Source organism: Hirundo rustica, chromosome 1 (genome assembly GCF_015227805.2).
Source record: "Hirundo rustica isolate bHirRus1 chromosome 1, bHirRus1.pri.v3, whole genome shotgun sequence".
NCBI classification, from domain to species: Eukaryota; Metazoa; Chordata; class Aves; order Passeriformes; family Hirundinidae; genus Hirundo; species Hirundo rustica.
The window spans coordinates 154,372,652-154,386,130 of NC_053450.1; the positions used below are offsets into that span (position 1 = coordinate 154,372,652).

At 50.4% G+C, this 13,479-nt stretch overlaps 1 protein-coding gene across 1 annotated transcript in view; it reads left to right on the forward strand.

The window, feature by feature from the left end:
* The window catches only part of WNT9A (Wnt family member 9A), a 54,828-nt gene that overhangs the window by 22,193 nt on the left and 19,156 nt on the right, over window positions 1–13,479 (forward strand). The window lies entirely within an intron of this gene.

Below are 13,479 nucleotides of genomic sequence, written 5' to 3' on the forward strand. Positions count from 1 at the left end.
CCCGGGGCTGATTTAGAACACATTATCCATGTTCTGTATTCCATGGAAAACACATTTGGGTCCTCGTGGGTGTGTTTAAGGTGCTGTCGGAAACACGGAGCTCAGGGAAAGCTGTCAAGAGTCCACTTACTCCAGCACCCCTCCCGATGCTGAAAATCAGATTTCTTTTCATTACTTTGGACTACTTGGAATTATTATAGGTCATCCCATATTTGGTTGTCACACCAGGGAAACCTAAAGCCTGGAAAATGAGGAATACTGACGACTTGGGAACAACTGTGAATGTTCTTTCCCTGCATTCGCCTTTTATTGTGGCACTAGGTGAATGAATTTTAATGATCAGAAATGAGTTTGCTCCTCCCATTGCCCTCTGCCTCCTTTCCCTCTAGTTGCTCTTTGGGAATTAAGACAAGATGGGAATGTGGAAAAGGACTCTGCTTTTTTCTATTATTTTTAATAGAATTGATTTCCTACTGCATACGCAGAATTAAGCTGATGTTTCCTGGCCCTTGAGTGGCTCAGATACAGGTAATTTGCCTGTAATGATTTTGTTCCTTTTGCTTCTTCCACTTCTGGTTCCCAAAGGAATTCACAGGGAAATAATTTAGACCCCAAACTTTCAAATCTCTTCATCTCTTTCACAGATGGGTTCTGTAGCGTTCTGGCTTTCAGATGAATTTAGGGACGTAGATAATTATTTCAAGTGAGATGTCAGCTAAATGCCTCTGAATCTTTAGAAGGCTGATCGTCCAGGCCTGGACTGGGAATGGATCCTGTATTTTCAACACAAGCAATTTATGCTGTGAGGCAGAACATCCTCTTGGGTCAACGCTCGGTGCCGAGAGCAGAAATTGCACCGGTTGGCTTTTCCCAAATGCGTCGATTACTGGGATATCTCTCAGATGGGACTTCTGGCCTCTCTGTAGCTTCTCACAGATGAAACCTAACGCCCTCCATTCAGCTGAAACTCGACGATCTTTCTAAAGGAAAAAATTCAAACCCTGTACTGGAGATTGGTTGGGGAAACCAACCCAAAGCCCCAGTTTGTTGGGGAAACCAACACAACCCCTCATTTCTGAGGCTGAAAGAGTAAAACTGTTAGTACAAAGGGAAATTATAGAATTATATGGTTTGGATTAGAAGGGTGAAAGGTAAATCATTTCATGCCACCCCCATGCCATGGGTAGGGACACGTTCCACTATCCCAGGTTGCTCCAAGCCCTGTCCAGCCTGGCCTCGGATACTTCCAGGAATCCAGGGGCAGCCACAGCTTCTCTGGGAAAACTGTGCCAGTCCCTCCCCACCCTCACAGACAGGAATTCTTTCCCAATCTCCCATCCATCCCTGCCCTCTGGCAGTTTGAAGCCGTTCCCAGTGTCCTGTCCCTCTCCAGCTCTCTCGGAGGGTACTAGAAGCATTTTCCTTTTTCCTCAAGTTCTTTGGGACTCGGAAATGCCCAGTGAAAGGACACAGTATTCGACCATGGCAGCTTTACTGACCTCTGTCCTGTTCGGCAGGCGAAGATACAGGATCATTTCTTGGGTAACCCATGGTTTAGGAACTGTCTTTCTGCTCTGCTGCTTTTCTGAGCTTTTGAAGGGTGTTTTAGGAAACGGGAACTTGCACAGACAGATTGAAGGTGTTTTGGATGCTCTTTACATCCTGGGATAACTCCAAACCTGTGGACACTCTTTCCCTGAGAGTTTTTCCTCAAAATACCTCCTATCATGTTCTCTCGCACTTTTTAATTAGAATTGAAAATGTTTTCTTCCCTTTAACTGCAGGCTCTGGGGATGCAGAGGATTGGCAGAGGAATAACACAGCGCAGCACTGCTTTTGTTGGGACTTCTCAAACACCCCCAGCTTGCAAATCAAACGCTTTCTTTACCTGCACTGCCGCTCCTGAGGTCACCCTTTTTAGGCAGCGGTTGTAACTCGAGGCTTGCTCTGAGCCGGTTCTTGGAATCGCGGTGGGACAGCCCCAGTCCGATGAAGGATGAGCCTCACAGAGCCGGCGAGCAGCTCTCGGCTCGATGAATATGGATGCAGCTGTGGCATCCCACAACTCCACATCCAGCCCTAAAGCCAGGCTCCGTCGCCCCCCCCAAAAAAAGTAACCCAGAATTTCCCAAAACTCTGTGAGGAACAGCTGCCACATTCAGTGAGGATTGGGCTGGCCAGGCACACAGTGACATAATATGTCTTTGCCCTCTGTAATCTTTTACCCCTTCCACCGTCCAGGCACACAAGAGCCGATTCAATTCTTAATCTCGGTGTAACGAAACCACCTCGTGGTTTGTGTGTTTTGAGTCGATCTAAATTGGGATGGCAGGAGCTCTCTGAATCCGACGGCTTTAAGGCTATTTTAGGTGGTGAAAATCTGCCACTGGCGCTACGGGAGGCATTTATAAGTAACAAGCTAATTATGTAAAATGCACACTGTCCACTTGTTAAGATCTTCTTAAAGTTTCATAATCTAATCAGAATTTGCTATGTATAACACTTGGCTTGTTGTCCTCCCCCCTGCCTTTTTAATGCCGCTTTGTGGGGTGGGGGGGATGATCGATACAGGAAGGAAATGCTTCCCTTAATACTGGTTGGTGGAGTGTGCCCCACATGCTGCTCTAATACAAGGCACAGAGGGTTTTCTTTGCAATCGCCCAGCACGAATGCGTCGCTCCGAGGCGGAGCAGAGAATCAGAGATGGGGTTGGGTTGGAAGGGACTTCAAAATTCCACCCCCTGCCACGGGCAGGGACACCTCCCGCTATCCCAGGTTGCTCCAAGCCTCATTCAGCCTGGCTTTGGACACTTCCAGGGAAGAATTTCTTCCTTAGGTCTAATCAAAATATCTCCTCTTTTAGTTTAAAGCTCGTTCTGCCCATCCCATCACTGTATAAAAAAATGGCTCTCCCTCTTTTCCCCATTTTTTTTAATGGATGCTGTGAGGTCCTGTCTGCACAGCAGCACCCACAGAATAAAACTGTGGCTTTCCCTGGTCTGCAGTATTTTGGTTCACGTGGCTCTTTGTTCAGACAGGCTTTATGTAGTATTTAAAAAAAACCAAAACAGGTATGTGCTGAACTCAGGAAGTATCCTGAGGGTGTTCACCTGAAGTGTTGGCCAGGGTAGGTCTGGCTGAGGTCCTTGCCAATGTTCTGTAGTCAGGTCACAGTGGGAAGGGGGCTGGGGCCTGTTAAAAACATCAGTATTGATCTGTTTGTCCCCTCTGACGAACCCTGGCCGCCCCATCTGCTTCCCTCCCTCAAAAGCGGAGGGAGGTGGTGAGGGAGCATCAGGAGTGTCAGGGCACACTGCTCAATCTTTCCCTTTTCCTCTTGCTGGGACAAGCTGAGGTTTGGGGGGTCTGGGGGAGCCCCAGGGCAGGGGCAGCGCTCAGGGAAGGAAGGAAGGACCACACAGTGCCCCCGAAGCTGGAGCAGAAAAGTGGTTTGCGGTGTTGGTGACTTCCTGGGAACCTGTTCCAGGATGCAGCAGCAAGAACAGGTTTCCCTGCGCTGGTGGCTCGTCCTTTCCTGGGCTTGAAACCTTGGCCAGGGCTGTTTTGTTTAGCTGGAGATTGGACCCTTCAAGTCCCATTTCAGGCTTGTGAAGCCTCAGGACTGCAGGGTTCCATCAGGAATTCACTCACAAGACGCCTTTTGTCATGGGATGAGTTTCCTGCAAGAGCCTTTGGGTGTCTTCCTGTTGAGTTTTGTGAGGGATCGACGTCTGTGCTCACAGGGGATTCCCACAACCTGTGCTGGGGCTCAGGACGAGGATAAACTTCCACCACCCCATCACCCCAATGCCTCTCATGCATCCCGCTCCATCCAGCACCCTGAAAGTTTGTTTTTTCACCTGTTTAGTTTTGAAACCTGCCACGAGGATAATGTGACATTAGAGTGGAAAAGCTATCGGGGCCGTGCAGGGGAGGAATTGCAGACCCGTAAACTGCTCCCAAAATAGCTGAGATGATGTGTCAAACCGCCCAACCATCCCAATCCTCCACGAGCTGACCTCCCAGGGATATCTAATAGGGGCTGGTAACGTCGTGAGGGGAGGGGGAGCTGACCCCCCCCACTCCTCCCTGAATCCACATGCTTGTTTCTAGAAGTTGTCATTTATCCAGAAGTTGACCAAGAGCCAGTCTCTGCTTCCAGCTGGGACCTCCAGGTCCTGGATATAAAACTGGGACTGGGGAAGGAGGAAGAAGCTCATTCTCCAGTTGTTTTTCTGTCCAGATGAACTCGGCGAGCTCCTCACGCTCGCTGCGCTTCCCTCAAAGGTTTAATTTCATTTGCGTTGTCCGGAGAGTAAACTCGATTTCCCCTCGTGCTGCTGGAGCGTCTGTGTGCACGCAGGGACGTCTCCAGGCAGCCGGGGAAGCTGCTGCCTTGGCTCCCAGGAGTTTCTCCCCTGGCTGCCAGGCTCTGTGGTCTGGGCAAGGGCAGCCCTGTGGCCGCAGCATCTGCCGGGAACAGACCGGGCAGTGTTCGGGGCGGACGGCACAACCCATCCCACAGATGGGAAAAGGCAGGGGAAGGCCCAGGCCGGATCCTGCTGCTGCAGAGCTGCTCGGCCTTCGCCCCCTCCTCCCCACAACGCGGACAAAAGGGCGGGCTGAGGTGTGAGGGAGACAAAACGGGGACGGAGTGGGAAGCCAGATGCATTCCCTGGCGGTGGGAGAGTGACACCGACACATGGCCGCGGGAGCCGTGCGAGCCGTGCCCACAGCCCGCCGTGCCCGCGGCTGCCGTGGGTGGGAGCCCTGCCGGGGGACCTGGGAGCCTGGTGCTGGGGTTGCTCCGAGCCCCGGTGTCCGACCTGGCCTTGGACACTTCCAGCGGTGCAGGGGCAGCCGCAGCTTCTCTGGACAAGCTGTTTTCCGCCAGCCGGGAACTTTTTTCGCGGCACCTCACCTAGATCTCTCCTCTTCGTTTAAAACCGTTCCCCCTCGTCCTGTTCCTTTCTTATTATCTGTAAAAAGTCTCTCTTTCTCTCTTTTATAAGCCCTGGAAGGCCCCAATTACAAAAATATCAGTGTGGCGTGTGCTTGACGCCTCTGTCATCCAAAGGGCTCCAAAATTCAGGTGGGTTAAATGTCCGAGTGCTGTGGCTGCAGCAAGAAGCCTCTTGCAGGTGGCTGGGAGCGCACCAGCTGCCAAATGGGGTCGAATCCAAGGTTTCTCCAGGCAGACACGGATCTCTGGGGGATCCAGGGAGAGCTGGCACCAGCGATGTGGCTCCTGACGCGTCCTGCTCGCTCCTGGCAGCCTGTGATTGAAGGCTTCCTGAGCCCTTGTGTTTCATCACCCATCTGGGTGAACCTCCCTTTTTCCTGAGTTTGTTTAATCCCTTTTTGGAGCCTGTTCATCATTTCGGGCTTCATAACATCCGGTGGCAGCGAGCCTTGACGTTTAATGATGTGCAGTTTGGAAAGGAAAAAAAAAAAAAAAAAAAAGGCTCCCTTCTCAATGTCTGCCATTTATTATTGTTATTTTTTTAATTTTTTTATTTTAATTAGTGCTGTGCCTGGTCTGAGTCAAAAGGTGTGATCCCTGCGCTGCCCTGAGCAGAGCTCTCCCTGTGGAACTTCCAGCCCTGGCTGGATCTGCAGGGTTTGGTCACGCCTTGTGTCAGGAGCTTGGGCTGCAGAGAAGGATGGGCAGGAGGCGTTTTGGGAACTGGAATTTCCATTTTGAAGGAATGTCCTTACCCCCCACCATGGGATCTTTTCTGATTTTCTCTTGGTAAGCCTGCTGGAACAAATAAAAAGCAGCATCAGTGCAAGAAGCAGAGGGAGCGAACATTGATGGGGTTTTGGGGCCTCTTTGTTTAGGTTTTGAGTGCCAGATATCATTTATTCCATGCAACTCTTCCCAGATAAGGGAAGCTGGTGGGAAAGACCATGAACTTGGATTTTCTTGGCTTGGAGCAGAAAATCAAAGCTATTTCTGCAGGTTCACGGGTGACATTTTGGCTTCTAGGAACTTGGGATTTGTGGAAGGAGCAGATGGAACAGAGCTTCCGTGGGGCTCAAGTCTGTCACAAGAAACTCGGACCGCTGAGCACCTGGGCCACTTCCTTCCATCTCCTGTCTCTAAAATCTTGTGTAAATTCTTTTGCTGTGTTCTGTCATGTGATCCATGACATCCGTGCTCCTTTCCTGTCCCCGAATCCCACCAAGAGCTGCTCAAAAGCAAGGCAGGGATGATTGTGCGTATTTTCTATAAGTGGCATCAAGAAATGTCCTTTGTTTTGTCATTTTAGGCCCAATTTTAGATTAAAAATCATGTCTTGAGTTGGAAGGGACCCGCAAGGATAGAGTCCAGCTCCTGGCCCTCCACAATCTCACCCTGTGCCTGAGAGCGTGGATTTCTCTAGCCCTGGGCCAGGGATGGAACTGAGATCCTGGGATGAAAGGATATTCAGTAGTGTGAAAAAACAAAACTGCAAACCCACAAACTATTAAATAAACCCCCTCCCCCCCAAAACAAAACCAAAGAAAAGCCCCAATATTCTGAATATCTGTCTCTTTGGGGGGTTTTGGATATTTTTTTCCCTTTCTCCCCTCTAATGGAGTTAATGGGTTCAAACAAAACCTTTTATTCTCTTCTCTGGGTTAATTCTTCATCTCCCATCCCGCCGCTCCCCGTTTTCCTGCTTCCCTGCACCGAAACTCCCAGCTCCTTGTTGCCTACACTGGAGCGTGCTCCGGGCCAAAAGAAATGATGTTAGGCTGAAAAAATAAATTAAATAAAAATAAGCAGTGGCCGGACAAGGAGCAGGCGTTTGGCTTTGGGGTCCAGGAGCTGTCCAGCCGAGGAGGGGACGGCGTGGGGGGATAATTCCTGGCACAGGCTGCCAGGGGCAGAGCTAATGCCTCTTAAATCGGCAGTGAAAGCCCCTGTTGCCGCCTGGCCCGTGCATTCCACTGGCACGGTTGGGTTGAAAATCCTTTGCAAATCTCCCTGATTGTTGTTTCATTCTTGAGAGGATGAAGGGGGAGAGGAAACAACCTTTCCCTCCCCGCCCTCCTTCTCTGCTCCTGCTTGTTTGTGGACAGAGTGGGTTGTTCCAGGGGAATTAGGCCTTGGGGCTGAGGGATTTGCCTAAAATAAAGGTTTTTAAATGTCTTTTGCTCCGCTGGGCTGGAAACTTCCTGAGTAATGCTTGGTGTAAGGAGAGGACGGGGGAAAGAGGAGAAATTCTTCAGCCTTGTGGTTCGGGTGCACCACTGAAGACCCCAAAATCGATTCTTTCCTCTGCTGTGGGACCCCCCGGAGTTTGTTCCCCCTCACTGGAGGAGGGAAGGCAAATCCTTCCTTCAGTGAGTTGCAATCCATAACCTGTGCAGGTCTCCTGCTTTGCAGGAGCAGGGAACGCTGCAGCAGCTCGGAGGAGCTCCTCGTGGTGCTCCCGATGGCCACAGTGCCAGCAGGGCTGTTCCTCATGGCACCTCCACCCCAAAAAGTCCTCTGCAGGAGCGGGAGCACCTCCAGCCCTCCGCAGCTGAATTCAGTCACATCTTCCCTGCTCATCCACTGAGAGGGTTTTTTTTATTTTCCTCTGTGTGTTACACGCCACACTTTTCTGTGATTTGTCCAGGGGAAGGTGAGGGCCTGTTTTGGCAGGAAACCGGACGGAAGCTTCTTTGTGCACGCGCTCCTGTATCTGGGAGAAAACCATCCGTGCCTTGTCCCATTCCCAGAGAAATCCCTCCTGATTTAACAGCCTGCTGGTTGTTGGAGTCCGGTGCTCTCCTCAGTGCAGGCCTGGGGAAATCCCTCAGGAAATCTTCCATGTGAGCTTCAGCTACGGCTAAAACGGGAAACTCTGTGGTGACATCCCACAAGAACTTTGGGGTCAGAGTGGTCGCTGTGAGCAATGGAGGCGTTCAGGGAAATTCGGGAAAAGCTCCGTTGGAAAGGGAAAAGCTGGAGGCTTGCACTGTTGGTTTGTTTTGTCCAGAAGCAGCTGTTGTTTTCCCTTTTTGCTGGATGCTGGAATAACTCTGGGTAGGACACAGGGATTATGGATCCTTCCACGTCCACGTGTCCATCCTAGGAGGATCAGGAAGCCACTGAATGGATCTGTCCAGGAATGGTTGAAGAAAGGCTTGTAAGAGTGAAACCTACAAGAATCTGTGCCATTTTTTCCTAAAAAAACCCACAAACAAACAAAAAAAAGCCCAAAACACACACACAACCCCCCCCCCAAAAACTAATCAACCAACCAACCAAACAAACAAACAAAACACAAAAAAAAAGTCAAACAAAGCTAAAAACAAACAAACAAACAAACAAACAAAAATTCCACCAAAAATCTGTTTGAGCAGATTCCCTGAGGAGGCTGGTGCTTCCTTCCCTGCTAAGTGGGATCTGCTGGGTTGGAATTTCCCCAGTGCTGTCGCTTTTACCCTCTCTCCTCCTCCTTCCCAGCGCTCAGAAGCTGATCCAAGGATTTCCTTCCATCCCAAATCCCAGAACCTTCCACTAGGAAAGCCTACCCGGCGCATGCTGTCCTTTGGAGCAGGACTGTGGGGTTTGGCTGCTTCCCACCTGGATGCCGTGAGGCTGGAAAGCCCTATCGCCTCTACTCTGTGTTTTTGGGAGCGTGTAACGTTGTAGTAGCCTCTGTGTTGTGGGGCTGTGACCCGTGTGGGAGCTGCACCTGAGATCTGGGCGCTGCTGCCTGAGGAGGAAGTGACATTTGAGAGGTTGTCACCTAAAGAAAGCTCTGGCCGGGTTTTGCCGCGCTGTTGAGAGGGAGATAAGGATCAAAACAGCCATTGGGGCGGAATGGTGATGGGAATCGCTGCTGCCGGAGTTTCCAGTTGCTTTGTTTAGTGGTCTCCCACAGCAGGGCACCATTGTTCCAGGCATCATTGTCCCTGAACGGAGGCGAGCCCAGGGCTGGTTGGGGATGGTCCTGAGGGAAGAGAGCTCCCATGGGCATGAGGAGCTCGCAGAGAGGAGTTTTAGCAAAGCTGGGCTTGATTTCTACCCAGGGTAAAGGCCTGGACGGTTTGGATTCCCTCAGGCTGGGAAAAACGCTTTTTTTCTGCTGTCACCTTCCTCGACCCTCACAATGTCACAGCATCCCGTCGGGAGATCGCTGGGAAAATCACACGGGGAAAGGGTTGAGGTAGAAGTGGGGAATTCAGACAGAACAATCCCTGTGAACGCTTGCTGAGATTTCCTTCTGGAAGCCTGAGGTTTGGAGAATCCATAGCCTTATTTTTATGGCTCTGTTTGTCTAAGGAGATATAGGTTATTTTAGAGTTTGGAGTTCATGGGGGCACTTAAAGCTCTAAACACCTAAAAACCCAAACAAGACAGTGCAGGATGAGGTGGTTGAGACTTCAATGTCCAGCTCTTCTTCCAGATGTCAAATCTTCACCACTCACCCTGAAATTCAGATTTTTTTTTTCTTGGACTTTTTGGGTTTTTATACTTTGAATGTTCAATAGCCTTTGTGGGAGGAGGAGTGTGATAAATCAATTTAGGAAAGATTCATGGTGTGGGAATGTGATGATAGGAGAGAGAGAGAGAGAGCAACTGGAGGTTACTGGGTGCAAAATAAAACAACATAGGCCTGGTGTCCAGCACAACTCCGACTCCTTGAGCTGTGCAATCATTAGTTTACGTGTTGTGGTGAAAATTTGTGGTCAAGTTGTCCAATTTTTTTAATTATTAAAGGAAAAGTGGTGGAAGGGGAAGAAAAAGGGCTGAAAGTGTGACAATTTCACAAGAAAAAAATTTATGTGGAAAGTGGAACCAGAGTTAATTCAGTCATTGTACAGATGGACCAAAGAGAAATTTCCTACTGCGGGAGGAAGTGGGATAGGAATGCAGAATTTCAGCAGCCCTGTCATTCCAGATGGGAATAGCAGAGGAAACTGCTCACCTTGGATCCCGTCTCCTGTGGGAAAAGAAACTCTGGGGCACCTCAAAAATGAGGGTGCAGTGACAGGTCTGTGTAGGTGCCTCAAATCTGCCTCATCCCCGCTCAAATCCTCATCAGGAAAGTCCCCACTTAAACGAGGGAAAATCCAGGGGCACTGATGGAGGTGCGAGCTGATGAGGCCGTCAGAACTCTTGACCCCTGAGATGAGCTGGGAAGCAGGATCTGTCTTGAACTGCCTCTTGGAAGGGCAGTAATTCCATGATGTCACAGATAAAACCTGGCCTGTGTAGTGGCAGCAGCTCTGCTTGGGATCCCTCCCAAATCCTTGGGTGATTGTGCTCCAGGAAAAAAAAATATATATATAATTAGCAATGTTCGAGATGAAGTTCACAACCGAGGAAACAGAGTGACACCAACAGGGTGCGTGCAGACCGGAAGGGTCTTGTTTTTTACATCAATTGATGGTGAACCTCGTGATTTCCTGGCTTCAAACTGGTGGAACTGGAATGGGAACAGCACAAATGCTGCTGCAGAGGCTCCTCTCAGCTTGGTGGGTGCAGCCAGGTCCTTCCTGAGGTTTGGACCCTGCACTCGGAGCAGAAATTGGGCAAGGTCAGGTGAAAAAAACCCACAGAATATCCTGGAAGTTGGAGGGGACCCAGGAGGTTCGTCAAAGTGCAAAATTCTGAAGCAGAAGTTCAAAATCCTGAATTCTGTAAACAGCCTCTTGACTCTGGAGGCTGATGTTGCTCTCAGGGAGGCCGGAGTTAACCTCCAGGGAGATAAAGCTCCCTGAGCTGTGTGCAATGTTTGCCCTCCCTCCAGGCTCCTGGTGGACACACACACAATCCTTTAGAATCTCAGAATCCAGCTTAAAACGGTTTGGCTTAGAAGGAACCTTAAGGATCACCCAGTTTCGATATTTTCCCCCTTGGAGGTCGTCCACTCCCCATCTCCCGCTCAGCCCCTTCTTGGAGCAAAATAACACAATCACAGGGCTCTGGCCGGCAGTTCAGCCGTAACAGCCGTGGCTTGGGTGTGTAAAAAACAAAAACACACACACACACACACCTCTCCCCTGAAACATTTCCTTGGAAAGAACAGCTTGGCCTTTGTGAGGAGCTGAGAAAGCGTCCGACTGACACCGTTGCCTTACGGGACCTCTCTCAGCCGAGGTTGCATAAAAGGGCTTTATGGGATTAGAAAGGTTCCATGCAGCAGCAGCAGCAGCAGCAGCAGCGGCGTGTCAGGTGGGGCAGCTCTCCCTGGCTCTGCCTGTGCTTTGTTATTGATGCCACGCTCTGGAAAGTGCCACCTCACCCCTGTTCCCGGGGCCTCCGGAATACGCGTGCGGAGCTGAGGGCGCCGGGAGGGAAAACGCGTTTGTGTGTGGGTGTGGGTCCGTGTGTGTGGCTTCTGCTCTTCACCTGGCAGAGTTTCTGCTTGCTGGTGAGGGAAAAACCCTTTTCCCCCTCAATTTACTCCTTGTCTTGCTCCAGGCGTGCTTCTGAGCAATAATGCAGGCGGGGATGGGCGGATCTCCGTTCGCAATGGTGTTGCAGGGGTTGCTCTTCCAGTCGTGGAAGAGTTGTGGCACCATGAATCCCATTTCCTACCATCTGCCGCTCCCTGGATTTTTATCTTGTGTGTGCTTAGGTGGCTTTTGTTGGAAACAAACACCATTGCTCTCAGCAAGTTTTGGAAGGCTGATCTGTGGGAAACTGCAATTTGAAGTATCCCAAAGCCAAGTACCTGAGGGGGGAAAGGTGGGAAGAGGGTGAAAATCACCAATTGCTCTGCAGAAATCTTGGCTGTAGGATCAATTCCCGTATCCCTCCTCGCTCCGAGAGCCATCAGCTGCTTGGAGCTTTTTTCCAGACCATTTGGGTGAACAATCCCTGCTCAGCTGGAAAGAAAAAATGGGGAGAGAGAGCTTAGGAAATGCTTTGATGCCTCCCTCCCTCACCTTTGCCAGCTGAGGGTCTTGTGCCAGCCGTGAAAAGTTTGCAGGAATGAATCTTTAGAGTACCATGAAAGCCAGGAATGAACATCCTGGAGATTTTGTTTACAGATCTTTGCTTCAGTGAGGCTCAGACTGAGGCACCTCTCTCATGAATGAGCCTCGTGGGAGCTTTGGCTATCGAGGCACCAGGGCTGGGTGATGTCCCCTCTCCTTGGGGAGCAGCTGGGGCAGACCAAAAATGAAAGGGTAAAAATATGCTTCAAATAGACCTTGCTGTTTGGCCTTTCAGATTTTATTATTATTATTATTATTTTGGAGGGAGCAAAACCTGAGGGAAGAGATTTTTCCATGTTTCCCACAAATGGCTCCGTGCTTTTATCGCTGCAGGGTTTTTCTGGAGGTATCAATACCTTTGAATGTAACCGAAGGAGAACATTTTCCTGCCCATCTTTGTTCTAAAAACCCCACCTCGGTCATGTTTTGCTCCCTCCCTGAGATAATCTGATATTAAATCTCCTCATCAATGCCTCAGTAATGGTTGGATCTGTACTGGATGTCCCTGGCTGGGACTCAGGTCAGGATTTTATGCCCATTGTGCACCAAGGTTTGGGAGTTAAAGCATCCTGAGTTGCCTGCCCTCAGGAGCTGTGCTGCTGGCAGGATGCATCCCACTGATTAGAGAGAAACGCTCATTAAAAACAGCGAATCACTGCTCCTGCAGGACAGGTGGGGCTTTAAAGGGTTTCCAGGATCTCAGCACAGGGGGTGAGGGAGTGCTCCCCGTTTTCCCCAGTGCTCCTGCAGCACCGGAGATGTCCGAGCCCCCAGCCCACCCCTCGTGCTCCCCAGTGCAGGACTGCAACATTCCAGCGTGTTTCCAGTTCTGGATTTCTGCCACTCTTCCTTTTTGGCCGGGGAATGTGTCTCCAGGTCCTCTGCGAGCCCGGATAGTGATTCCCATTGACTGTGTGGACTGGCACCTGGCCGGAGCGGGGCAGAGCCAGGACACTGGGGTACAGCAGCCTGGCCAACAAAGCTCTGCTGAGCCCAGCAGATGTTCCTGCAGCCTCTCTGCTCCCTGGGGCCGATGCCAGCCTGGTCCTTTTCCAGCAGCCCGTCACTTGACACCGGGAACAGTCCGCTGGCATCTTCTGTTGCCCACTGTAGAGTCAAGGACCTTGTGCTGGGAGGAGGCAGGGAACAAGGCAAAGGGACACGAATTTCTTCGGGTTATGTGGGTGTCTTTTTCAGGTTTTGAGCTTGTTCTGTCTTGTAAAAGCTTTTGGCAACATCTCCTGGAAATTGTATCCCGCTCTCCAACCTCAGGCCGTGGCTCGCTGCATTTTATGTCAGGATCTCTTCTGCTGAGGGCAGGGTGGCTCTCTGTGCTTTCTCAGGGTGTCTCTTGGGCTTTGATGGGACAAATTATTCTCTGTCCTTTCCCGAGCTGGGTTCTGGCTCTGCTTAATGTGCTAAAATGAATTTTTTTTGTTTATGCCCAGGACAGTGACAGTGGTGCTCGTGTTTTTTTGCCAGTTCCCCAAGTTCGTGCAGAGAGGCACCTGAAACGATTTCTTTCCACTTTCAGTTTTAAACACAGTCCTG